The 27,232-nt window shown below is 32.5% G+C and overlaps 1 long non-coding RNA gene across 1 annotated transcript; it reads right to left on the bottom strand.

The window, feature by feature from the left end:
• Positions 1-1,525: 1,525 nt before the first annotated feature.
• On the bottom strand, positions 1,526-27,232 carry LOC139499538 (uncharacterized). The gene is made up of 3 exons (XR_011658210.1): positions 27,140-27,232; positions 3,073-3,148; positions 1,526-1,682 (listed from the first exon to the last, which is right to left on the bottom strand). It is a non-coding gene; the product is annotated as an uncharacterized lncRNA (long non-coding RNA).

The following is a 27,232-nucleotide window of genomic DNA, read 5'->3' as shown; positions in this document are numbered from 1 at the left end:
AACTTCCATATCCTGATATCAAAGATATAATTTGCCTTTGAGCAAGTATGCATAGAGCTATAACTGATATCGTAGTAACATGACATCATCCCTTGTTTGGAAAATTACCTGTATCCTCGGACTAGAAGTTTAAAAAAAACCTTCTTAAATGACTTTGCTATATAAATTTTAGTAACAGTTCATATATCTTTTTCGCAGTAAGCCGTGAAAAAGAAGAAAGCCTATAGTTGAAGTATGTTTCGTAGGATCGTATTCATGAAACAAATAAACCTGAACAAATTACCTAGAAACATTTACCAACCGATGAAAATGATCCATAATGTTGTGTACAGAAATCAGTTGTAACTGGTGCAAAACACGCAACATAGTATTTCCCATAGAACAATGCCAAGAGTTAAAAGAGTCATATTGCATTAGTGCAAAAATAGCGTCAAATTATTGCCATAATCAGTGAAAAAATATGCTGGGATGAAATAAGTCTATCTAGCATTGCTGCACATATAAAATGATTTATGGATGGATACTGGTTAACAATATCCCTCGTAGATTATAACTACTGTATATACTACTCGCAAGCTCGTGATGTACACACAATTACCAATATTGATGTAAAAACAATATATAACAATATAATGATAAACGAAAAATATGAAATCGATCATATTGTAATGATAAATATTTCGACTCAAGAAATGGTTTTCGTTAGTGTCATCATAATTCATATTCATTCTTAAAGTAATATAATCAACAACTTTTTTTTTTTCTAATGATTACATCCGCCCCGAAAAGGTCAGTGACAAAATATAAGGAAAAAAGATAGATTGGTATTTTTACCACGTGTGTTGCGTTAAAGGAAAAAAGTCAATACAATTTTCAAAACAATTTTGCCATTTAAACGCATACAATTTATAACGACACCAGTAGATATTATTAATAAATAATTTCTAATTATTCCAAATTCTATTTAAGTATTAGAAAACATTCTCTATTCTAAGTTTTTTTTCTAAATATACACAAAACGAAGTAAAAGCCAAACAAACAGAAACGCCAATCTATATTTAGAATCTAAAGGTTGAGGCAACTCAGTTCCAGTAAAGACTATTTGATTTATTCTTGTGTGCTCACAATAAATATTCTCGTTTAAAATCACGAAAAAAGTGTTCTAGAAGTATTGAAATCGTAATTATATAAAAAGATTAAGCTTTTTATCGCTGATATGCAATTCGATTTCTTTAATTTTACCATGATGAAAACAATAATCTCATGCATTAAATAATATCTCCAAAACAGCACCAACGGTTGTGTTACGTACCAACCGTACCTGATACGTAGCAAATTGGGAAATCTCTATCAAACTTACGAAGGTATAATTTGAATTTCACAACTTGGAAAAATACAAAATAAATTCGATGAAAACCAAAAAAAAAAAGACAGAAAATCACTGAATTACAGGCTCCGGACCTGGGACAGGCACATTCTAGATAGTATGTTAAGTTGATATTCTTCAATCATACCATTTCAACTGTAAGATAGCAATTATAATGCATACTTACAAACACAACACGATCTTTTACCACAGCATTTGCCTTTCTCTGTCCATCCTGGACCAAACATGTTAGAACAAGTTAAATCTGTGTTCTTTCCGCATCTTCCATTTGAGACCTTACATCGACGATTGAGTCCTTAATAAAAGTACAATATGAAACAGGTTTCTAGAAAAACTTTTTAAATTTTTGTTCAAAGCAAATACATTGTTATTCATATACAAATATTTTGATAACTATTCTAATCCGTATGACTTTTTTCTTTCGAACTTAAATGTATGCAACACGAAATGACATGATGTGACGCGAAATAATCGCTAAGAGGCAAATGCTATGACCGCATAAACGTAAAATAACAAAAAAAACGAACTTCAAGGAAAAATTTAAAACAGAAAGTCCCTTAGAAAATTGCAAAATCAAAAGCTCAAACACATCAAACGAATGGATAACAACTGTCATATTCACGACTTGGTACAGGCATTTTATAATGTTTAAAATGATGGATCAAACTTGGTTTCAAATCTTTGTATATAAATTACTTTGTATTTGCTATGACAAAAGATTATATGCATGTATTCATTGATTGAAAATTACACCAACTTAGATTACATTGACCCGAACTTCATAATTACGTTTTATAAGATTTATGTCGTATAACAATAGACTTACAATAATATAGTGGTTATTGTGATGTATTGTGACCCTAATTTACAATTAAGCCAGTTGTATATGTAAGCCTCAAATCTAAGTCCGGCCTCAAATGTATGTCCTTTCCCAAATCTATGTCCTTTATTTGCTCAAATCTATGTCCTGTATTGTCTCACATATATACTCTTCATTTACTTAAATCTGCGACCAAATTTGTCTCAAATCTATGTCCTTTCATCGACGTGAAACATAACAAAACGTTATTAAGTATATGACGTCACTACATAAAAGGAATGATGGCGGAGTAGGACACTATTCCAAATGAAGGATACATTATATCTAATAAGCGCAAAAAAATGTATTTGAAAGGATCCAATTCCAAAAACGTTTTTGACGGATATGACTTACATTGTACTGATTGGGAAGGCCACAAAATTTGGGAGTAAACAAATTAAAATTTGTTGAGGAATGTGCCGTTTTCTGACAGAATGGTAAAAAGTTTTTGTCGCTTTACTCTTATGATCAATGATCTAAATGTATATAAAGGAAATCTCAAGACTTAAATAACAATCATAGGAAATGTTTGGACAACGAACAATTATTCCAAACTTATTAGACGGGCATAAATTTGCGCATTGCGAAACAAACTTGAAAAAAAGATTTCAAACATAATAAAATGCAGATTTAAGACTTTATCTTTTTAAATACACATATTTGCGAATGGCGTCACGATTGAAAATCGGATACATATTTGAGACCGAATCATTTTAATGGATATAGATAATCGATTGACGTCACGATGAGGCATATATTTGAGAAACGGACACATATTTGAGGCCTTACACAGATCTGAGGTTTACATATATAAAATGATACTTACTACTTCCTGCGTTCGATACATGGTATACGAAGAGGGCAAACATAATCATGTACCAACAATTCGACATGGTTTGATGCTGAAACATTTACATTGGTCTTATTACATAAGTTACAAATTTTAAAATGAACGTATACTATAAAAAAATAGGAAGATATACTATAAAGTCAATAAGACAACTCTCCACAAGAAACCAAATAGAGACACATAAATTAGCACGGATTCAACAACGAGTAAAACCCATATTGTAATCATACCGTCATTGATACAAGACCTCAAAATTACATATTTTAAACAAATATGATATATAGCAACAAACGACAACCACTGAATTCCAGGCTTCTCACTTCGGACAGGCACATACATAATAGGGCGGGGTTAAACATTATAACGAGCGCCCAACCCTCTCACTACCCTGGGATAGTGGTGTGACAGTACAACTTATGAACAAACTATATTAATCAGTTGAAATGGGCAGAACGCAAGTCAAGCAAGTAACAAAACACAGAGTGGACGTGGTATGGTACTTATACATCACCACATGAAACAAAAAATGCATTACGTACATACTAGTATCTGAAAGTACTCACAGTCTCTGACAGCTAGTCCTATGTAATCGTTATTCCAATAAAATTATACTTTCTTTTTTTTAATTTAACTCAAAAAAAGGTATAGGTAGATGTTGTACGTTAGTCACGCATTACTTCATTGTTAAACATGTGTTGCATATCATACAACGTTCAATTAATTATGCAGAATCAATAATGACTATTCTAGACAAGGTGGTTTTGCTAGTAATTTACATTGTAGCCAATTATAAATTCATAAATAAATAGCGATGTCTAGAATGTGCAATGTGTTGTAAGCTTGATTTCACAAAGGAAGGGCTTCCAAAAAATATTTCAGCAAGCTGGACATCACGATTTCAATCCCTCAAGACTAAGTGGTAAAGGCAATTGTTGTTATCAGTTGACCATCATATTACTAATGATTGTTATTTAGAAACAATATTAAACTTTAATTTGATACACATTTGATGTTCTAACGTAAAATGTTAAATTAACAGTGCATCATTCAAAGTGTGCAACATCACTGTACAAATATCTGCCTTAGATTCTATATTTATGCAAAATGATATTGTCGAAAATGTTTTCTAAAGCGCATGTTTCTTATACTGGATGTTTACTTGACAATGGTAAAAACTGGACCAGAAATTAATACGTGAAATCTGTGTTCGTTTTCAAAGCACGATTTAGTGTAAATAGCTCCATCCAAGTGATTTTTTTAAAAGAAAATACTTGAAATGAACGTTAAATAAACGTAGCAATGATAATCATGATTATTCAATTATTGTTGAAGAAATTAGGATGGTTAAGTAAATTTCATATTGCGCACATGCAACCCTTTGACTTGAAATCAATTTGATGCAAACCGCTGAAAAATTACTTTGAATAGATCTAGTTAACATGTTAGCTGAAGAGGTACATTTCAGCTGTCCGACAATTTATTAGCCGTGCTTCAAATGACAAGGTATTTTTGATAGTTATTAAACATCATATCACTGTTATAACCGGAAATGGGTGGCTGTTTAACAGTTAACACTACCTTATATGGATAGGTATTAATTAGCAGAATTATGTCCTCGCGCAAAAAAATGTTTATTTACGTGTGACGCAATTTATTTTTACTTAAATTCTTGACCAATCCACTGAATCAGTTACAATGCATGATGGACTACTGCGTTATTGCAATCAACCGAAAACACGTGTTATTTACTGATATACAACACATTTGTTCGTGCATTGCCCGATTAACAATTTCGCTTAGTTTTTCATTTTTTGTATCTACATTTATAATTCTTGATATAAAGTATTCGTTGCATGCTAAAATTAAGGTAGGGTTTCGTATGCGAAGAAAGAAGTGTTTGAACAAACCGATATATAGCCATTATTTTTTTAAATATTCGTCCACCAGACAGCAACGAAACAACAGTGAAAATCACAATTACCAATTTAAACTTACTAGTATAAAACTAGTCTTCAATAAGAGTCAGTGTTAATATTCATGAGGGCAGCAACTTTCATATAGCAAGTTAACAATAAGTATTATACTTCACGTAAAAATGCCATATTTTGATTGGCTAATATGAGGGTGTTAATGTATTTACTCTATCACATGGCTAAGCGGGTGACATTTTTTTCAAGTGTTAAGCCCTGTCACAACGATCGTACGACACATATATACAGCGACACGACATGGAATTTGGTTAAATCGCGGGTCATCTATGGTCGTCGTACGATAATCGCATGACAGTCGCACGATATTTTGAGCATAGTGGCACTGTCGTGTGTCGTGGGACGAAGATTGGACATGCACCTTTTTTGCTCTACGATTTTTTTTATTGTGTCACTGTCTTGTGGCTGTCGTGAAAGTGTCTTACAATCGTCGTGCGACTGTCGTGCGATAAACACATTGTCGTGGGTATCAATATAATGCATTTTAATCAAAGAATAGTCGCACGGTTGTCGTACGACAATCCAACGACTATCGCAGGACACTAGTGATACAGTCGCACGATTGTCTCATGAATACCAAATTTCCTACGATGATCGCACAACATTGATTGTCTGTCGTACGATAGTGGTACGTTTGTCGTGCAACATATTTGCGTTGTATTTAGAAGAATACAATTCAGTGGATATGAATGTTTGGAAAAACATACCGTCTACCGTTTAAACAGGATGGCTATTTCATCAGAACGATAATGCTTGGCCATGTTGAATATGCGCCTTGGGGGACTACAACAAGAGCAAAATATGGTCCTGTTAGCGTTGATCAGAGCCCGTAAACAGTATAGGAACCGGCGAAACGCCCAACGTTGGTGGGTTAGGCCATGGATCGAATGGCGCCCGATGTTTGGGCAGTATAGTACACTGATGTAAGAGTTGGAGCGGGAATCTGCCGGTGATTTCGTTGGATCCATGCGGATGGAGCCTGGTCTGTTTCAAGAGCTTTTGTTGAGAGTCGCATCACAGTGGCACGACAGTCGTACGACAGTGACACGACAGTGACACGACAGTGACACGACAGGGACATGACAGTGACACGACAGTGACACGACAGTGACACGACAGTAACACGACAGTAACACGCGCATCCATTGACATGAAAACCTGAAAAATAGCCCCAAAAAACTCACGATTGTCGTACGATTATCACACGACTGTCGCATGACTGTCAGACCACCAACTTGCGACAAACTCACGACAGTAAAATTTAAATTATTTTTTTCTGTCTTTAACCAATCGTGGAACCATCTTGGACATGTCGTAGCTGATGTGACCACTCGAAATATGTTTTTGACATTTTGCACGACAGCGCCACGACAACTATTTTGTAGATCTTCCAAGACAAAAAAAATCGTACGATCTGTTGTGATTGGGGCTTTATCCTCTCGTCCAGACCAATCAAAAACCGATAAATTAATGGACAATTAATTGAATTTACATCAATTTATTAAAGATAATGCTTAAATTTTACGTTTTGCCTTAGATTCTATTATTTGACAAAATAAATAAAAAAACATATCAAGATTGCTCGGGTCCATTCGAAGTTTCTATCAGAAGTGCCGTTTTTTTGTTTGTTATTTTATTCTTTACAGAAAGTGAATCAAATTGGTCTAAATAAAATTTACGGACCATTTAAGCTCAAAATTTGACTTTTAAACAGGTATGTAAAAGGGACCATTTTTCAATGAAATGATAAGGAAAATAGAGGTGTTGGCATATTTTCATCGGAATATTAGAAAAACATTCCATGACACTTAGTCAAAGAATGAGCAAATGAAAAACATAGGTTACCGATAAGGAAAAAAATATATTTTTGCCTTAAACCCAAATTTGGGCGGGAAAATGGTGAAAATGGGTGAAATGTCATTTCGACCCTTTAACAAATACGGATAATAACAAAAATATTCTATTAGTCACATGACAACAATGATTTAACATTTCTAATCAATCAAAATATTTAAAAAAATTATATCGAATTTACCACAAATACTTTTGTAATGCATGCGTGAAATTATGCGCAGTCATAGAAAATAATTTAAAAAATCATTATTCTGTAAAAGACTATAATAATAGGATATTCAAAACAATAAATTGAATAACACATAGCTGAGAGGGGTATAGAGCATATTGTACCTATCGAAAAAGCATTGTGGATTCGCCGCGGTTGACGATGTTTTCTCGGGGTATCAATCTGCTCTATCATCCTCTCAGCTATGTGCTATTTATATAATGTGGGATAGTTGAATTTTATTTTAGTAATAAAGGTGAAGACTTGGAATGTGTCAAGTGTCTGATGGGATCACTAAACTTTTTAAGTTTTCACAAAATTGATTTTATGATATTTTACCTTCTTTTATGATTGAAAAGTAAATTAAATCAAGGAAAAGAATGTATTGATTTGTTTGTTATAAAAAAACACATCGTATACTCATAAATCAGGATATTTATAGCCGATTATACGGCTATATTATCAGAGTTACATGTAGCTTTAATTTAAAAGAAACACATCAGAAAAAAACAGATAGCCGTTAGAAAGCGGAAAGACATTTTTTAAACTAAATATCAGACTTGGACCTAAAATATAAAATCTGAATTAAAGTATCGGGAGTTTTTAGTTCGTTGGAAACAATTCTAGCCTTGAATAGATATGTATCATTCGTAGACATTCTATTCATTATAAGACAAATAACGAGATTGTGAGGTACACTATAATACTCAAATGAATCTGATGGCGATTCATCTTGACATCACATGAAGTACACTATAATACTCAAATGAATCTGTTTGGCGATTCCTCTTGACAACACATGAGGTACACTATAATACTCAAATGAACCTGTTTGGCGATTCATCTTGACATCACATGGGTATACTATAATACTCAAATGAATCTGTTTGGCGATTCATCTTGACATCACATGAGGTACACTATACTACTCAAATGCATCTGTTTGGCAATTCATCTTGACATCACATGGGTATACTGTACAATTAAGCATCGAACATCAGAAACAATACTTTAACCTGTCAAAAACGTTGTACGAGCAAATACTACATTTAAAAGGGCATCATACATTTGCACAGACACAACAAGAATGATTGATGTGTTGAAAGGATATGTCTACATTATATTGTATAATTGATAAAAACAACAATGTTGAAAAAAATATGTAATCAAATTACCTTTTCTCTGATACAATAGAAATGGTAAAGCGATGAAATACAATAGTGTAATGAAGACGTGCATAAAAATTTCTGTTGATTAACCAACGTAAGTAATGAAGACAGCTGTTTACAAAAATCAAACATTGAAAATATTTACACAATTTGTTACAAGATTCAAAAGTGCATGTGTTTTGTCACTGTAATGTTAAACTAAAAGTACAGGTACATGTTTATTAGGTCCGTATTCACGGAAGATGTTTTAAAATTAGAATTTTGTTTTAATTCAAGGAATGTTCCACCTGCTAAATGATGTAGGATCAAAACAGGATGTATGCCTACGATTACCATCGGTCAGTTTTATTGATGAGGACATTCGCATGTAACGCTTTGTATAATCAGTATGAATAAAATGAGAGTTGGAAGCAGGCTAATAAGACAGCTACCCACAGTAATCGTTATTGCAATAAAACTATACTTTTCTTTTTTATTTATTTAACTTCAAGTACTTTATTTCACTAAACGTTGTTAACACAGCCCCTTATAATACTGTACTGACAACAGATATTGTTTGTAGAGATGACACATATTTTCATCTTTGAATAAAAAAAAAAATACCCAACCAACACTACTGGACGAAAAAACAACTGTCCATACCAGTAACAGTCGTTGTACGACTGTCTTAGTCTGTAAAAGACAATTAATGACTGTCAAATCTGTCATATTTCGTTGCAACAGTTCATTTATGTCTGTCCCAACTTTTCTACGGGTTGTGAAAGTCAAAAAATGCTACCATCAGTCATTTCAGAACTGTTGCAGTGGTTTACGGTGTTGTCACAGTCAAAATCTATTTATTACAGTCTTTCTAATAGTTGTGGCAGTTGCATAATGTCCGTCCCAACCTTTTAATAGTTGGGACAGTTAAAATTTGTTTGTGTCAACTTTTCAGACGTTGATGCAGTCAAAAAATGTTTGTCACAACGTTTTTAGAGTTGGGACAGTCGTTAAATGTTTGTTACAACTTTCTAAAGGTTGGCACAGTCATTAAATGTTTATTACAACTTATAAAAGGTTGACACAGTCGTTAAATGTTTAAAACAAACACTTCATAGGTTGATACAGTCGGTAAATGTTTTAATACAAATATTTTAGCGTAACGGTAGTCCATCAGTGTAAAAAAAAATCACGTCTCACCCGGCTCTCAAGATTTGTTGTGAAATAGTCCATTACTTATACTATTATCGTCTATCGTGCGATTGTAAACTTGTTTTGCTTTTTATTCACTTATTTTGCGATCGTTGTTTGTCTTTTGTCGTTTTCCATTTATTGCCGTAGCATTGTCCGTTCATTTTTGACAGTCATGTGCGTTTGACTTTAAACAATCCTTTTGATATCATTACTTTTTATTTTATAATATCTGTTTTATAACATTTTCGTTCATAACTGGTTTTAAAAACCAGAAGCTTTCGTTTAAAATAGAGTTTTAATATTATTGCAGAAGAATGAGAACTCGCGAATGAGAAGATGATAATGGATTCATTCAAATTGATATTTGATAAATTCTGCGCAATAGAAAAATGTACAAGGGTGTACCTGAAATAAATTTAAAGATTATGACTAAGTTACCAATATTGTACAGCATAATAAACCCGTTTCAATTCGAATTACACCAAGAGGGAAATTTCCGATGATTAAAAAAATAATTAGTAAAATCTGTCAAGTTTCTTTAAAAACGGAAAACAATTCTTCACCGTAAACGATTTATCCACTTTAATTTTTTGTCGGCAAAAAAACAAAAAAAACGGGACCTCAGGTCGGCAAACTATATTTTTACACAGGTAACTACAGATGTTAGACCACATGTTCAATAATCTGAGCTGGAAAATACAATCGGTGTGTAGAAATTATCAATATTTTAAAGCATGTCTATCGAATAATCATGGATTCATAATTTTGAAGGGAAAATGTGCACATTTGTCGGCTTACAGACCTAATGTGTTCTCATTGGCGGATCCAAAAAAAGGGGGGGGGTTCCAAGGGTTCGAACCTCCTTTGTTTTGGCCGCTCAATGCATTTAAATGGGGACATATAGTTGGACCCCCCCCCCCTCTCCCTGTTTCGTTCTTGGTTGGAACCACCCCCCCCCCCCCCATTTTTTAGAATGGCTGGATCCGCCACTGATCCTACGGAATCTATATTGAGATACTCCGATAGGCTATATATAGCTATGAATCGACGTTCTATATTACCACACTCGTGCATAGTTGCATGTTCCAGGGAAAATATAAGCTTTGAGCCACCTTTAAGCTTCAATGTTAAAGTTGTGCTTCATAATAAATCATTGAAAGTCATGAAGGACACCGTCCCCCCCCTATTATCATGTGTATGTCATTTATTCCCTTAATTATTTTGCATACATCACCCTGAGTGGAATACATAAAAGGTTACTCTATATTTTCCCCTTTTTTGTGGGAATAATTTGGTCGATTATATAGAGAATCACTCAAGCATGACTGGATCCGTGCCCCTAAGGGCAGTCAGGGGCCCTGTCCCTTATGAAAAGTTCTGGGTCTGCCACTGACCATGCTGACCTATACATCATGTAGTGTACATATTGTATGTTAATGTATTGCTAACTCGGGTCATAAATTTGCATGAAATACTTGTCACTGGACATTTTATAACCAACAACCAACCGATCTTAACTTTACATGTACGTATCCATATAAATGTGTTTCTTATCATGCTTATGCTGGATTACTAGTATTTCCCTAGTTTTGCTTTATCAGCTGATAGTTTTTGTTCTATTTAGAATGCATTGTGACGTCACGATTTCAATAAAAAAACATGCATAGTACAAACACATATGATTTGATCATAAAATGTTAAGAAAATTATTAACTTAAGATTAAATAGTGACTTATTTAGCAAGTGTCCATTTTCATTTAGATTTTAAATAATTCTCAAATCATGGACAACAAAACATTAATATATTTGATAATAGCATGCATATGCCAGGCATTGAAAGTGAACAAATATTTTAAAAATGGTTTAAAATAGCATTAATCATCAAAATAAAACAATATTATTAAATTAATGTTCCTGAAACAAGGCACAGAGTCATAAACAGTTGCCATTTAAACACAGTTGATTAAACAAATTGTGCTAATTAGGTCTTTCCACTTTTCTGTGGAAAGACCTATTGTTTTTCTTCTGATTATTTTTTTTTTTTTTTCTTCCGCCTAATTTTGTTCTTGCGATAAACATTTGTTTCGCAATATGTCGCTTAGATATTTGGTATATGATATCGAACAGTTTATGCACTTTTGAAATTTACCCTGCGTAAACGAATACTTTTCTTTGTAGGAGTTATCTCCCCAAACACTGTTTTCCTTGTTAGCGCATCTCCTTCGCAACCGTAAAAGATTATGACAAATTTATTTTACAAAATTGCTCGTTATATCCTTCGCATGATTTGTCCTATTTTGACCGAAGCGATATGACCGCTCCATATGAGAGTTATTTCCCCTTATGCATCTGATATAAGTGATATGAATTTCTATCTTATAAATCATGAGTGATAGAGACCTAGGATCTTTTGATTTGAGGTCCTTGGTCCCAAAAAATGAAAATTAGGTCAAGGTCAAAGGTCAAGGTCATATTCTAATATTTGAATTTGGCTTATTTTCACTTATATCCAAAGACTGTATAAGATATCAACAAATTATTTTTACTAAATTGTTAGTTGCGACATGTCGTAAGATGTAAATTTTGATTGCAAGCGTACGTTGAATGTAAAAGGGAGTTTTCTCCCCTCTTGTATTTAAAAATACGCGTTTGGTGATATAACTCATTAACTAAATATAATAAAGACCTATGGTCTTTTGATTTGAGGTCCTTGGTTTATGACCTTGAAACTGATCTCAAGGTCATAGCTTAATTTGATGTTCTAGATTTTGACCTTTGCTTTTATTCTATATGTATACATGATAAAGATATACAACTTTAAGAAAAAGATATCAGACCTTTTGTAAACCGGAAATAGCTATTTTTTTGTACTTTTTAATATAAAAGTATATAGAACCAGATATTTTTGGAATCAGTGTCAAGTAAATATTCAAATATAATCGGAAGTAACATTTTTCAAACCGGAAGTAACAAATTATCTCCCTTATTTAAAAAAAATGTATGGAAACAATATATTTTTGGAATCAGCTTACTAGGAGCTATCATTTGACGATTGAAATGACATTTTAAACTTAGTTTTACAACTTTTCATATCAAAATACATTGTTTTGATGGAAAGACCTTCAATTGTTCTCTGAACAATTGGTTTTTAATTCAAATAGTAATTGTTTTATCATGTACTACATTGTTTAAAAAACACATATTAAAAGAGCAAAGCTAGCATCATAATTTTATTCTTTTTAGATTTAACATAGAATTTATATTAAATCACTATAATTTGTTAATACTTTGAACCCAAACTATATATTTTCATGTGAAATTTTTATTTAAATTGTGCCCTGTTAGCATTGTTTTTCAAAATTCATGTGTGCCCTACATGTTATCTAATTTACAAGTAGTAACATTCAATGGTCATTATATTTATTCCGCAATGATTAAGGACCTTCTAATCATAAGTCATATATATTTTTCGACACGCATTCAATTGTGTTTTGGTTACTTCATTGTTGCCTATTAAACTGTTGGGTTGATGCATCATTGATATATCCCACATCTCCTTTGATCATGTGCATTCACATACGACTGCAGATTTTTTGCATTTTTTACATAATCATGATAATTATTTTATGTAAACATTCAATATGTCAGGAAAACATAACAAAAAAATCTATCTGTATGCATATTTTTTTATGTTAACATGGTATAAATTTTTTTAAAGTATTTTATGTTTTATGAAGCTCAAAATATTTTTTATAGATATAGTATTATCCAGTAAGTTATCATAAAATTTACTGTGTTAACTGCATTGTATGTGTTGTATCTACTCATTTAGTCTAAAACAAATGTTTTTAATTAAAATTCAAAATTAACAATTAAAATATTTGTATTTACTGAATATGACCATGCAAATGTGACATTAAAATAGGTAATAATCAGGATGTTCATGATGTTAACACTGGATATGCGATAGGTTATAATCAGAAATTCTTATATGATCTAGCTAATATACAAATTAAGACACAATAGTTTATTGCCCTGGGGGATGATATTTAATCTGTCATTGGTATAATGATACAATTTTATAATAATGTTCACAAATTATCATGATTAAAATTGTCCTCTTCAAAACTTTTTCAAAACAAATTATAATTTAAGAAAAATATGAAACAGCAGGATATATATTATTTTGGATATTAAAATGCAAATTTTAAAAGTAATCTGAATATTGATTTATTAAAATAAAATTGGGTAAATAACTAAATTAAATAAAAAAGTGAGCTGCAAAGCATTATTTAATGCAAGCTGTTATAACAAATGAATAAGTAAAAAGTATTCAGGGTAACACAAAAGATGTAAAAATTATTAAACTCAAGGATTTAAAACATTAACTGGGATGGTTAAGTCTTGGAACAATATTTTTACATCACAAAGGTTTATTCATTATATGCACTGGACAAAGGTAAAGTCAATATCATCTACATGTATATAGTAACAGGGCATTTATTTATTTTATTTTTTCGTTCCTTAAACTTTTCTTTGTCATGTTTGTAGTATCAATATATTTCATTTTAAATCATAAACATAATTAAAATAAACAAAAGAAATAACCTGTTGTGTTTTAGAGAGGAATAACTATGTCCATGATGTCTGACTTTAAAGAATTGATGAAAAAAGTATGGTGTGAGCCTCAATGAGACAGTAACCCTTCAATGAAAGTACACAATCACACTTAACAAATCATTAATGCAGGATTAATACACTATATAGAATTTAGACCCCCTTAAAAGATTTATTTTTCTTGTTAATAGGGACTTGAAAATAGAATTGTATTAGTGCTAGAATTTTTTGGTCAATCAAATGAGAAGTGCTAGTTTTATCTAGGTAAATACAGTTATTGTATTAAATTGACTTTCTTATTATTGCACAATGTATATACATGTAGTATTATATATTTATTATTAGTTAAACATTTACTGTACTTGAGTCTAAATGTATATTTTATTTTGTAGAATCATACTGAATATGTATTGGTTTGACCATGATTCCCACTTTAATAGAATATGACACCTGCTAGTACATGTGCACTTTGATGCATAGAAAATATAGATGTCACTGAGTCGCTGTATAGCTGCAAATTGTGAAACAATGGATTAATTCATTATTTAATGCTAGTTATCTATTGTTTTTGGAAATTATAAATATGGCGTGCAGCATTATTCCATGATGATAATGTGATGTTCTGATTAAATTGGACAAGAAGAAAATTGTGCCTTGTACAAATAGGAAAATTACAAATTGTATTAAAGGAGGACCACATTACTGGAGGACTAATTACCTTGGATTATCATGATCAATTGTGAATTTGGAATAACAAAATTTCGTAGTTGCAGTGAATATTAATAGTGCAATCATGCATGTACATTATTTCTGAATTCCATTACTACCCAGGATAACTATTCATTTGAAATAGCAATTTGGAATAATGAAAATGCATAGTTTCAGTGAATACTACTAATAATAGTGCATCACATCTGAACTCATGAATACTTTTAATTAGTGGATAACCAGTCATTTTAATATAATAACAATATGGATAATGTGAATTTCTAGTTTCAGTGAAATTAACAAAACAGTACATGTATATCACATCTGAAGTTTATGTTGGCATTGCAATTGTTAACTACCGCCAGCATGTCCAGGGTGTGTAAAAAGATCTTAACCAACTATGAGGGTCTCGTGCAGTCCGTGTCAATTGTTTACGAGTCAAATGACTGCTTGCTGTACTTAAATTATTAGTCTGAATTAGAATTAAATAAAAATCTTAATTAGCATGATTAGTCATGTTAGTGGCCAAGTGTTCATGGTTTTTGAAACAAATAAACCATGCACGTACATTAAAGTATAATTTTATTATCCCTCCTGCAACAAAAGTTGAAGTACATGTATGCAAGCCAAGAAATATGTATTACAATCTGGCAGTGGCTACAGCGTACCGTTTTGTATTTAAGCTTCACCAGATACATTTTAGAAGCTGAAATGCCTGGATACTTCCTTTAAAATGTTATGAAGTTTCTGTTATTGATTTGTTCATTGCACTTCACCTAGTTTTCATGGTACACTACATGTACATGTAACTGTTTACAAAAAAATATTACTGTTTGAACAGTCACAGTGAAATACACTTGAAGTCTTAAATGTATAACGTATGTATATTAATTGAGTTACTGGATTAATTGTTATGGTATCTTGAAAGGTGTACATGTCTCAGTGTCTGTCAGGCAGGGTTGGCCTGTCCTGATCCTGACTTCATTTCATGGATCAGTGATTAAGGTTACTTCAGTTACATGTAATTATACCCCCGCTTTAAACCCGCTTTAAAAAAAGGGGGGGTATACTGTTTTACCTCTGTCTGTCCGTCCGTCAGTCCGTTCGTCCGTCCGTCAGTCAGTCAGTCCGTCCCATGAAACTTTCGTCACATTTTTCTCAGGAACTACACATCCACCCTTTCTGTAATTTGGTATCAACATTTATATATGTCAGCCATACAGTGTGATGCTTTTTTCAGATTCATCACTTGACAACTTCCTGTTTACCAAACACTTGTCTGATTTTACACATGATAGCCAAGTTGAAAATTTTCGTCACATTTTTCTCAGGAACTACAATACAAGGATTTCTGAAATTTGGTTTCAGGATTTATATAAGTCAGCTATCATGGCTATACCATGTGATGCGTTTTCAGAATCATCACTTGACAACTTCCTGTTTACCGAACACTTGTATGATTTTACACATGATAGCCAAGTTGAAAATTTTCGTCACATTTTTCCCAGGAACTACAATACAAGGATTTCAGAAATTTGGTTTCAGGATTTATATAAGTCAGGTATACCGTGTGATGCGTTTTCAGATTCATCTCTCGACAACTTCCTGTTTACCGAACACTTGTATGATTTTACACATGATAACCAAGTTAAAAATTTTCGTCACATTTTTCTCAGGAACTACGATACAAGGATTTCTGAAATTTGGTTTCAGGATTTTTATAAATCAGCTATACCGTGTGATGCGTTTTCAAATTCATCACTCGACTACTTCCTGTTTACCGAACACTTCCATATTTTTACACTATTAATATTATCCACTTGCGGCGGGGGTATCATCAGTGAGCAGTAGCTCGCAGTTTCACTTGTTTGTCAAGTTTGTTTCTCACACATGTTTAAAAATACTACAAGCAGTAGGAAAAGTAGGTCAACTATATTTGGTTTATGAAATGAGTGTAAGGTGAATATGTCTAATTGCAAGACTTACATCAGACTTTGACCCCAATGAAAATGTCATGGTTCATTGAACAATGCTTAGTTTTTGTGGGTTACATGCATGACATGTATAGGATCACTATTTTTGGCATATTATTGGATATTCATAAGTTAGTTTTCATGGTTTGGATGTTAAGAATGTTAAGTCTATTTCACAGACAGTATAAATCACTAAATTTTGGGTATCATGGGTATGGAATGTCAGTTTGTAGGGTGTGGCATGGTTAATTTGACTGCAACTTCATTTTCAAAGGTTAATGAAAATTGAAAGTTTATGTGATACTTGTACATGTAGTAAAACCTTCATACATGTAGGCAAAGCAGAGATGATTTTCAGCATTTGCACAGTCACTCTTGTTTACATTTGACACCAGTGATCATGTCTACATCTTGATTATACACATGTACAGTAGCTGCTTTTTGATAACAAAAGTCTGACAACTATTAACAATTGTTATAATTCATTTTATAATACTAGGTATTTTAGTCTTGTATAACATATAAAAAAGAAGATGTGGTATGATTGCCAATGAGACAACTATCCACAAAAGACCAAAATGACACAAACATTAACAATTTAAGGTAACCGTACGGCCTTCAACAATGAGGAAAGCCCATACCACATAGTCAGCTATAAAAGGCCCTGATAAGACAATAAAACAATTCAAACGAGAAAACTAACGGCTTTATTTATTTAAAAAAATGAACGAAACACAAATATGTAACACATAAACAAACGACAACCACTGAATTACAGGCTACTGACTTGGGACAGGCACATACATAAATAATGTGGCGGGGTTAAACATGTTAGCGAGTTCCCAACCCTCCCACGAACCTGGGACATTGGTATAACATGTATACTGTATGATAACCAGAATAAGGAGATGTGGTATGAATTTCAATAAGACAACCATCAACCGTAAACCAAGACAGGGATCTCCATGGATGAAAATTGAACGATGGAGGAACTTCAAGTGAAGTGATGTAATTGTTAGTAACTGTACATCCTTCAACAATGAGCAAAATCAGTTCCCCATAAGTGTGATAATGAAAAACCTATAACAGGCCTAGCTATATTAGATAATGTAACACCGTGTAAACAAGTTCAGATGAGAAACCCAAGTTGGATTTTTATACCATGTATACAAAAGCAACATTGATACGTCAGTGATGACAAATATAATATTGTGGTTAATCAAATACTTGTACTATAATAGTTGATCATCTGCCCTTTAATATTCATGTTTTTCTACAAATCAATTCTATCTGCTTTTGAATAAATGCCTTCTTAATATATATCCCAAGATGTTAAGCAACATTTTCCCATTGTTTTCCATAAACACAATAAGCATTACAAAGTCATACATGTATAACACACTAAACCATTATAGGTCAATGTATAGCCTCAGGCGCAGATCTAGGGGGGGGGGGGGGGGGGGGTTCCGGGGGTTTGAACCCCCCTTTTTTGGACGATCAAGGCATTTGAATGGGTACATGTAATTGGAACCCCCCTTTGTCCTGGGTTAGTAACAACTCCTTTTTAAAATGGCTGGATCCGCTCCTTGCCCTTTAACATGGAGCCTCGGCTCACACCGAACAAAACAATATAAAGGGACCCAAAATATTGTCTGTACATAATTATCTATCTATCTATCTAGTAACATTGTTAGTTTTCTTTACTGATTGAATAATATGTCATTATTGTACAAGCATTTATGGGATTAAATAATTTGAATTTGAACAATTGAAATGGGAAAATATTTTGGATAAACGTTAGTACATCCAGAGACATATAGTATTATATGTCTCTGGTACATCTGATCAACTGAAACCACACAACAGAATCCGATGTCAGTCTTTAGAATTTAATAAGACCGGAGTCTAAAGAATACATCAAGTTCTAAAAAGTGATGTGAAAAAAAATAAAAGAATTAAGATTTGATTTCCCTGTCTTAAACAATGCGAGTTTTCATGTTTTGAACATTTGAACTTTCACTTTCGCTAGTTATTTTGTCGGGTCTTGAACAGTACGTCCATCTACTAGTATTTACATTAATTATGTATGGTAAATTATTTGCGAAAAATCCGGTGAAAATATGAATTTTTCTCGCGAGTGATAATATTTTTTTACCTCAATCATGAATGCTGACGTGCTATTTTCCTGTATCATGTGTATCAATTACAATTGAACTTCAAATAGACTATTCCGTACAATGTACAATACAAAGTCGAGTTAATATTGACCTATTCAAAAAGAAAATACGGTAAAATAAAATAAATTAAATTCAGATAGATTTAAGATTTGTTTTCCATAGCTGCAAAAGATGTGTTAAATGTTTGATTTTTTTTTTTTACATGTATAGAAATCAAAATGATTATACGGCAATATTTATAATTTTACAAGAAATGTAGCCCCCCAAAAATTAGTGTGTGAAATAAGCCCTCAAGAAAATATAAAGCAGTTTTATGTGGGGATAAGTTTGACAAGTGCGTGTATTAGGAATTCCCCGCTAGGTTTAGAGTATATCATGTATATTCAGCGTTAATATGAAGTGATGTGATTCGTAAAACTACGGGTATTGAAAACAACCGTGTATGCATGAATGATTTTACACCTAACTAATTTAATAGAAAAATAATTGAATTGTTATTTAGATGATATAAAAATTGTCAACTTTTAATTCAGTTATAAAGATACATTTGGCAACAAATATATTGGGTAACGTTTTTCGATTTTTCTGTTAGTAGATATATCTTTTATCTAGTGAAATTGCAGGTATCTAGTGCTGGTTCCGATTTTATTGGTTCGAAGAGATAAGGGCGAGGAAGTGTTAAAAAAAATATATAAATTCAGCACATTCACTAAATAACCGAGGAATACAAAAATGTGTTCAGCGGCAAATATTTCAAAATACTTTTATTTTTTTAAATCAATATCTATCTAAAATTAATGTATTACATTGGAGTGATAGTTGTTTCTCTTTGTTACAACCTTATATTTCACACAGTAATTTTTTTTTTACAAATAATTGAACCTATATCCCTGACTGTTTTGTATCCGTGACTTTTAAGTGTACATGAAGATCAATGTTTGGAAGTTGCTACGCTTATAAATTAGCTATGCCTATACACTGGTTGTAGCTATCATATTTTAACTGTTACAACTTTTTCTGCGTTTAAACAGTTTATTTATGACTGTTTCAACGTTTTCCGTGATGGTACAGTAATTAAATGACTGTTACAACTTTCAAATGGTTGCATCAGTTTTATTACGACTTTGACAACCCTTTAGGCGTTTAATCAGTTTATTTATGACTGTTGCAACGTTGTTCGAGTTGGGACAGTTGTAAATCAACTGTTACAACTTTGAAATAGTTGTATCAGTCCTTTAATAACGATGACAGTTATTTCTTGCGTTGTTACAGTCGATTTATGTTGTAGACAAACACTTTTAAAGTTGGGACAGTTACAAAAAAACTGCAGCAGTGAAATTTAACAACTGTTACAACTTTAACAAACATTATCAGTCTTAGAACGACTGTTACTGGTATGGACAGACGTTTTTTCGTCCAGTAGTGCAAGGTAAAATGATGGGCAATACAAAAAAATTAAAGTTGAAGTTTTAAACAATTTCTAAACATGTATTAGAAATTAGATTTTTTATCATTTTTTTAAATGCTGGTAAAGATTTAATGACTGCTTGAAAAAAACGTAATAGAGCACAACACCTAATGCCATGCCTTTGATATACCACTGTGAACGTCATAGAGCACAACTAATAAAACCGTGCCTTTGATATACTACTGTGAACGTTACAGAGCACAACACCTAATGTCGTGCCTTTGATATACCACTGTAAACGTCATAGAGCACGTAACCTAATACCGTGTTTTTGATATACCACTGTGAACGTCACAGAGCACAACTAATATAGCCGTGCTTTTGATATACCACTATGAACGTCATAGAGCAAAACACCTAATGCTGTGCTTTTGATAAACCACTGTGAACGGTATAGAGCACCACAACTTATGTCATGCCTTTGATATACCACTGTTAACATCATAGGGCAAAACACATAAAGCTGTGCCTTTGATATACCCTATGAACGGTATAGAGCACAACACATAATCTCGTGTCTTTGATATACCACTGAGAACGTTATAGATCACAACACGTATTGTCATGCCTTTGATATACCACTGTGAACTACAGGATACTTAGTGGTATACATTCTTAGTACTTTATGAATGTACCGTGATAACGATTATATGTGAATATAAAAAAAATATTTCAGTTAGTAGTCGAAATAAATAATAACCTTATTACACCTAGTGTTAAAGCTTATATTTGAAATTCATTTTTTTTCTTCAAAATAATCACACGATGTCCTTGACCTTTCATGGATTGAGTTTATATAACGTTAATCCTCATATTACGTTTTAACTTGATAATGGAGACACAGATACACGTTTTTTTTTAAAGATATTGTCCTGAGAGGGGAGTTACTAAATTTGAAACTTGCATGATACCTCGAACATTGATTATCATCTAAAGTATTTCAGAGAGGTTTTCTGAATTGTATTGATTAACCGTGTGGATGGCAAATCTCAGCAACTCTTTAGTAATCCTCACATGTATAAAACATATATTTTACAATATTTTCTTCACTGTGTTAGTGAAATATCAATCGCAGTTAATCCATGTGTTTTTCTAAAGGTTGTGTATCATCGATTGCTATTATCATAATTGATTTTCAAAACTAATTATTTTTTTACAACAAATTAAATGAACCATTTAAATCTTACAATTTAATTTTAATCATACACACTTTAAAAAAAAAATGTTATTATTCAGTTTTTCTATATACGAAATGTAACATTAAAATATATTTACTTGTACGTGTATATTTCACTTAAAATAAAAGGTGTAGGTAGATGTTGTACTTTAGTCACGCATTACATCAATGTTACACATGTGTTGCATATCATACAACGTTCAATTAATTATGCAGAATCAATGATGACTATTCTAGACCAGGAAGTTTTGCTAGTAATTTACATTGTAGACAATTATAAATTCATAAACAAATAACGATGTCTAGAATGTGCAATATATTGTAAGCTTGATTTCACAAAGGAAAGGCTTCCAAAAAATATTTCAGCAAGCTGGACATCACGATTTCAACCCCTCAAGACTAAGTGGCAAAGGCAATTATTGTTATCAGTTGACCATCATATAACTAATGATTGTTATTAAGAAACGATATTAAACTTTAATTTGATAAAACATTTGATGTTCTAACGTAAAATGTTAAATTAACAGTGCATCATTCAAGGATTGCGACATCACTGTACAACTATCTGCCTTAAATTCTATATTTACTAGAACACACCCGCGAAATCGCGGGCATATACAGCTTGTGGACTGTTGTAGGATGATCTTTTGTAAAAGATATTATGTATGGAGAATTTCATAAAAGGTATCAAAAGCCCTCTCCCTTTTGCAAGAGTCCGATATTTGTTTCCGTTCCGTTAAATTAAATTATTTCTCTTGTGACTGGCCTAAGACCATAATTATTCTTCTCCTTTGCTACAATGCTTCTTTTGGTAAAAGTTAAATCAAATTAACAATTTGCACCGTTTCAAACCACAGGGACTCGGTTAGCAGATTAAAATTTTGTTAATCAATGTTTTTTATATTTTTTTTAGTATTTCAGTATACGGATATGGATAGTAAAGTGCACATTGCTAGAAAACAAAGAAATATCGATTGCATCGTCAAATACGTTAAAAAAGTAATACAAATAGACAGGAAATACTAAAAAAAATTAAAAAAAACATTGATTAACAAAATGTTAATCTGCTAACCGAGTCCCTGTGTTTCAAACATGAAGTAAATGTAACTGCTTTTATATAGACCATTATTAGTCTATAAAATATGCATCTAGGACAATCCATATGTGTTTTTTTTTCTTTTGAGAGCCTTATTAACATACCAATGATTGGATATGAGTCATGTATTTATAAATGACTAAGGCTAATTTGAGGGGTGGTCGGAGGGGTCATGATCCCGAAATCCCGGGCTTAAAACCATAAAATCGCAAGAAACAGAATTTAAAGAAATGCATATCCCGAAATCCCGAAAAATATATTCCCGGATCCCGTAAGGATCAATCCCCAAATCCCGAGCTTAAAAACAACCGATCCCGACGCCCCGAAAAAGGTCCTTCCTACTTCTAATCTTTACCTTTCTTTCATTTTTGCCAAATCACAATTTTCCCTTTCAACAATAAATTTGTATGCCCCATTTATGGCCATTTTGTTTTCTAGTCTGTACATCCGTTCGTTTGTTCGTCAGTCCGTCCGTGTCTGTCCCGCTTCAGGTTAAAGTTTTTGGTCGAGGTATAGATGAAGTTGAGCATGGTTTTCTTATTTTAATATATATGCAAGTGGTATGACCCCTTAATTAGTAAACATTTCAAAGAAAACAGTAGACAGAATCGGGGCCGACTTTCTATACTAACATACTAACATAGAAAGTCCCTGACAGAATACAGAGAGTCTCTATATATTAAAGTAGTATAATCGTAGTTTACATGTAGATAAACGCGAAAAATAATTGTCTTCTCTATGGAGGTATAATAGTTGTGGTTCTTGCGATCTAAACACCATGATATGAGACGCGAAAAATAATTGTCCTCTCTAAGGAGGTATAATAGTTGTGAATCTTGCGATCTAAACACTATGATATGGAGAACGCTCTGAAAGGCTTATTTTTGTTCATTTTTGTTATCCATCATACGATTGGTTGTACTTGTGTCAAATGTTTTACTTATTTTAATATATATACAACTGGTATATGACCCCTTAAATAGTAAACATTTCAAAGAAAACAGTAAACAGAATACAGAGAGTCTCTATATATTAAAGTAGTATAATTTAGTTTACATGTAGATACACGCGAAACATAAATGTCCTCTATAAGGAGGTATATTAGTTGTGGTTCTTGCGATCTAAACACCATGATATGGAGATCGCTTTGACTTGCTTATTTATTTTTCATTTTTGTTGTCTATCATACGATTAGAAGTGTTTGTGCATCATTCAAACCGGAAGTCTTATCTATGACTACAAGTCAGTCCGATGACGGAATCATATCCGGACTTCTTTTTTGTTGTTTTTCTCCCAAAATAACTCAATCTGAATAACCATAAGAATGGATGACAAATGCGACTATGCATGTTACCTATAGGACACAGAGGCATGATGATTGATTTATTGTGGAAGGAAGAGAAGTGACACACAAAATGAGGTCTTCTCGTTAAATAATATAGATCGAAAATGATATTGTCGAAAAAGCGCATTTTTTTAATACTGGATGTTCACTTGACAATAGTGAAAACAGGACCAGAAATTAATTCGTGAAATCTGTGTACGTTTACAAAGCACGATTGAGTGTAAATAGCTCAATCCAAGTGATTTTTTTAAAAGAAAATACTTGAAATGAACGTTAAATAAACGTAGCAATGATAATCAGGTACATTTCAGCTGTCCGACATAGAAAATACTTTAAAAAATCATTATTCTGTATAAGACCATAATAATAGATTATTTAATATAATAAATTTAATAACACAAGCTGAGAGGGGCTTAGAGCATATTGTACCTATCGAAAAAGCATTGTGGCTTCGCCGCGGTTGACAATGTTTTCTCGGGGTATCAATCTGCTCTATCACCCTCTCAGCTATGTGTTATTTATATAATATGGGATAGTTGAATTTAATTTTAGTAAAAAAGGTGAAGACTTGGAATGTGTCAAAAGTCTGATGGGATCACTAAACTTTTTAAGTTTTTACAAAATTGATATTATGATATTTTACCTTCTTTTATGATTGAAAAGTAAATTAAATCAAGGAAAAGAATGTATTGATTTGTTTGTTATAAAAAAAACCATCGTATACTCATAAATCAGGATATTTATAGCCGATTATACGGCTATATTATCAGAGCTAAATGTAGTTTTAACTTAAAAAAAAACAACAGAATAACAGATAACTGTTAGAAAGCGGAAAGACATTCTTCAAACTAAATATCAGACTTTGACCTAAAATATAAAATCTGAATTAAAGCATCGGGAGTTTTTAGTTCGTTGGAAACATTTCTAGCCTTCAATAGAGATGTATCATTCGTAGAAATTCTATCAATTATAAGGCGAATAACGAGATTGTGAGGTACACTATGATACTCAAATTAATCTGTTTGGCGATTCATCTTGACATCACATGAGGTACACTATAATACTCAAATGAATATGTTTGGCGATTCATCTTGACATCACATGAGGTACACTATAATACAAAAATGAATCTGTTTGGCGATTCATCATGAATATGTTTGGCGATTCATCTTGAAATCACATGAGGTACACTATAATACAAAAATGAATCTGTTTGGCGATTCATCTTGACATCACATGAGGTACACTATAATACGCAAATGAATCTGTTTGGCGATTCATCCTGACATCACATGGGTATACTATAATATTCTAATGAATCTGTTTGGCGATTCATCCTGACATCACATGAGGTACACTATACTACTCAGATGAATCTGTTTGGCGATTCATCTTGACATCACATGAGGTACACTATAATACTCAAATGAATCTGTTTGACGATTCATCTTGAAATCACATGAGGTACACTATACTACTCAAATGAATCTGTTTGGCGATTTATCTTCACATCACATGAGGTACACTATACTACTCAAATGAATCTGTTTGGCAATTCATCTTGACATCACATGGGTATACTATACAATTAAGCATCGAACATCAGAAACAATACTTTAACCTTTCAAAAAAGTTGTACAAGCAAATACTTCATTTAAAAGGGCATCATACGTTTGCACAGCAGTGTTTTCATTAAGAACCGGCCGCCGGCCATTTTGACCTGTTCAATTCAATTTCTGGCCGGTTCAGTTGTCCTGAATAAAAAAAAAAAGTCCTATTTTTATTTATGAGATCTTTTTATATTAAAATCATGACAACGGAGTTCGAGGGAGTTCGAAGATTTGTGTTTATATTTTAAACCGACATGCGGTTGCAACGACGATTTTCATTGGCTGTTATTTCAGACTTCCTGTTTGACACACGTGTTTATCGTTGTTATGATTGAATGAATAGTATGTACCCTCGCAGCTCTCGAGTCTTCATTATGTATGTATGTACGTAGATCCCTCCGTTTACGGAGCACCCAGAACACTACATGATTTTTTTCACTTTCACAACTACCACGTCAAAGAGTAGAAAAGGTTTGGATTACTATGTAGTTTGACAAGATTTGGAACAGTTTGAATGACGTTATAGTTTTACTGTTTAATTGATGTCTACAACTGGCCCCGTCGATCTGCCGGCAACTACAGAGCATCCGAAAAGGGGGCAGGGTACATCGATGAAAAGTTGCATTGACAGGTCCCGTTCCAAATCATAGATATATTTCTGGTCATAATACTTTCAGTTGTGAGGTATGTAACCCTTTTAAAAGCTATCAAATGAAATTAAGAAGAAGTGGAAGCTCATGTTTTCTTATAAATGAGCCTGGCCAGCACTTCTTCTTCTTCTTTCTTTACACATCTTTTCATACCACCGGGATAATGGGAAGGGAGATATTTAAAACTGCTGCGTGCAGGTGAAGTGCTGTCCAAATTTTTTAGGGGTCCTCAAAGGTAGGACAAGAATCTGGTTTTAAATGTAAATAGCACCATAATTTTCTATTGTCCCAAGTCCCTATCTAAATAAAATTAACCTCTTGTCAGGTTCAGAGTTTTTGCTACTACATGTACATGTAACCTTTTATCAACAATATAAAGCCAGAAATAAATTATGATGCTCAATGTAGTATTTTTTTATTCTGAGGATGAATCAGATTTTGAGGACGATTGTTGCTGGTGAACTCTATTTTGGCATGGATAACAAGTTGTTATACATAAGTGTCATTGAATTGTATCCATCAATCATTATAATAATTAATCTCTTATTAAAGTGATAAAAGTGAAAATATTTCAATATTATACTTTCTGACTTGGTGATGTTAGATAATAATTCATTCATTGACTTAGAAAAACTTTAGGTTGCCTACATTAACAGTAGTACTGTAAAAGTGACATTTTAAGAACAATAATATTTTTATACCATGGCCAGAATTCAGAATTTGCACAGACACAACAAGAATGATTGATGTGTTCAAAGGATATGTCTACATTACATTGTATTATTGATAAAAAAAACAATGTTGAAAAAAAATATATGTAATTACATTACCTATTCTCTGATACAATTCAAATGGTAAAGCGATGAAATACAATAGTGTAATGAAGACGTGTATAAAAATTTATGTTGATTAACCAACGTAAG

The sequence above is a fragment of the Mytilus edulis genome, chromosome 12 (assembly GCF_963676685.1).
Source record: "Mytilus edulis chromosome 12, xbMytEdul2.2, whole genome shotgun sequence".
NCBI lineage: Eukaryota > Metazoa > Mollusca > Bivalvia > Mytilida > Mytilidae > Mytilus > Mytilus edulis.
The sequence above is the reverse complement of the archived record's forward strand: the minus strand, read 5'-3'. Positions and strand labels throughout refer to the sequence as shown.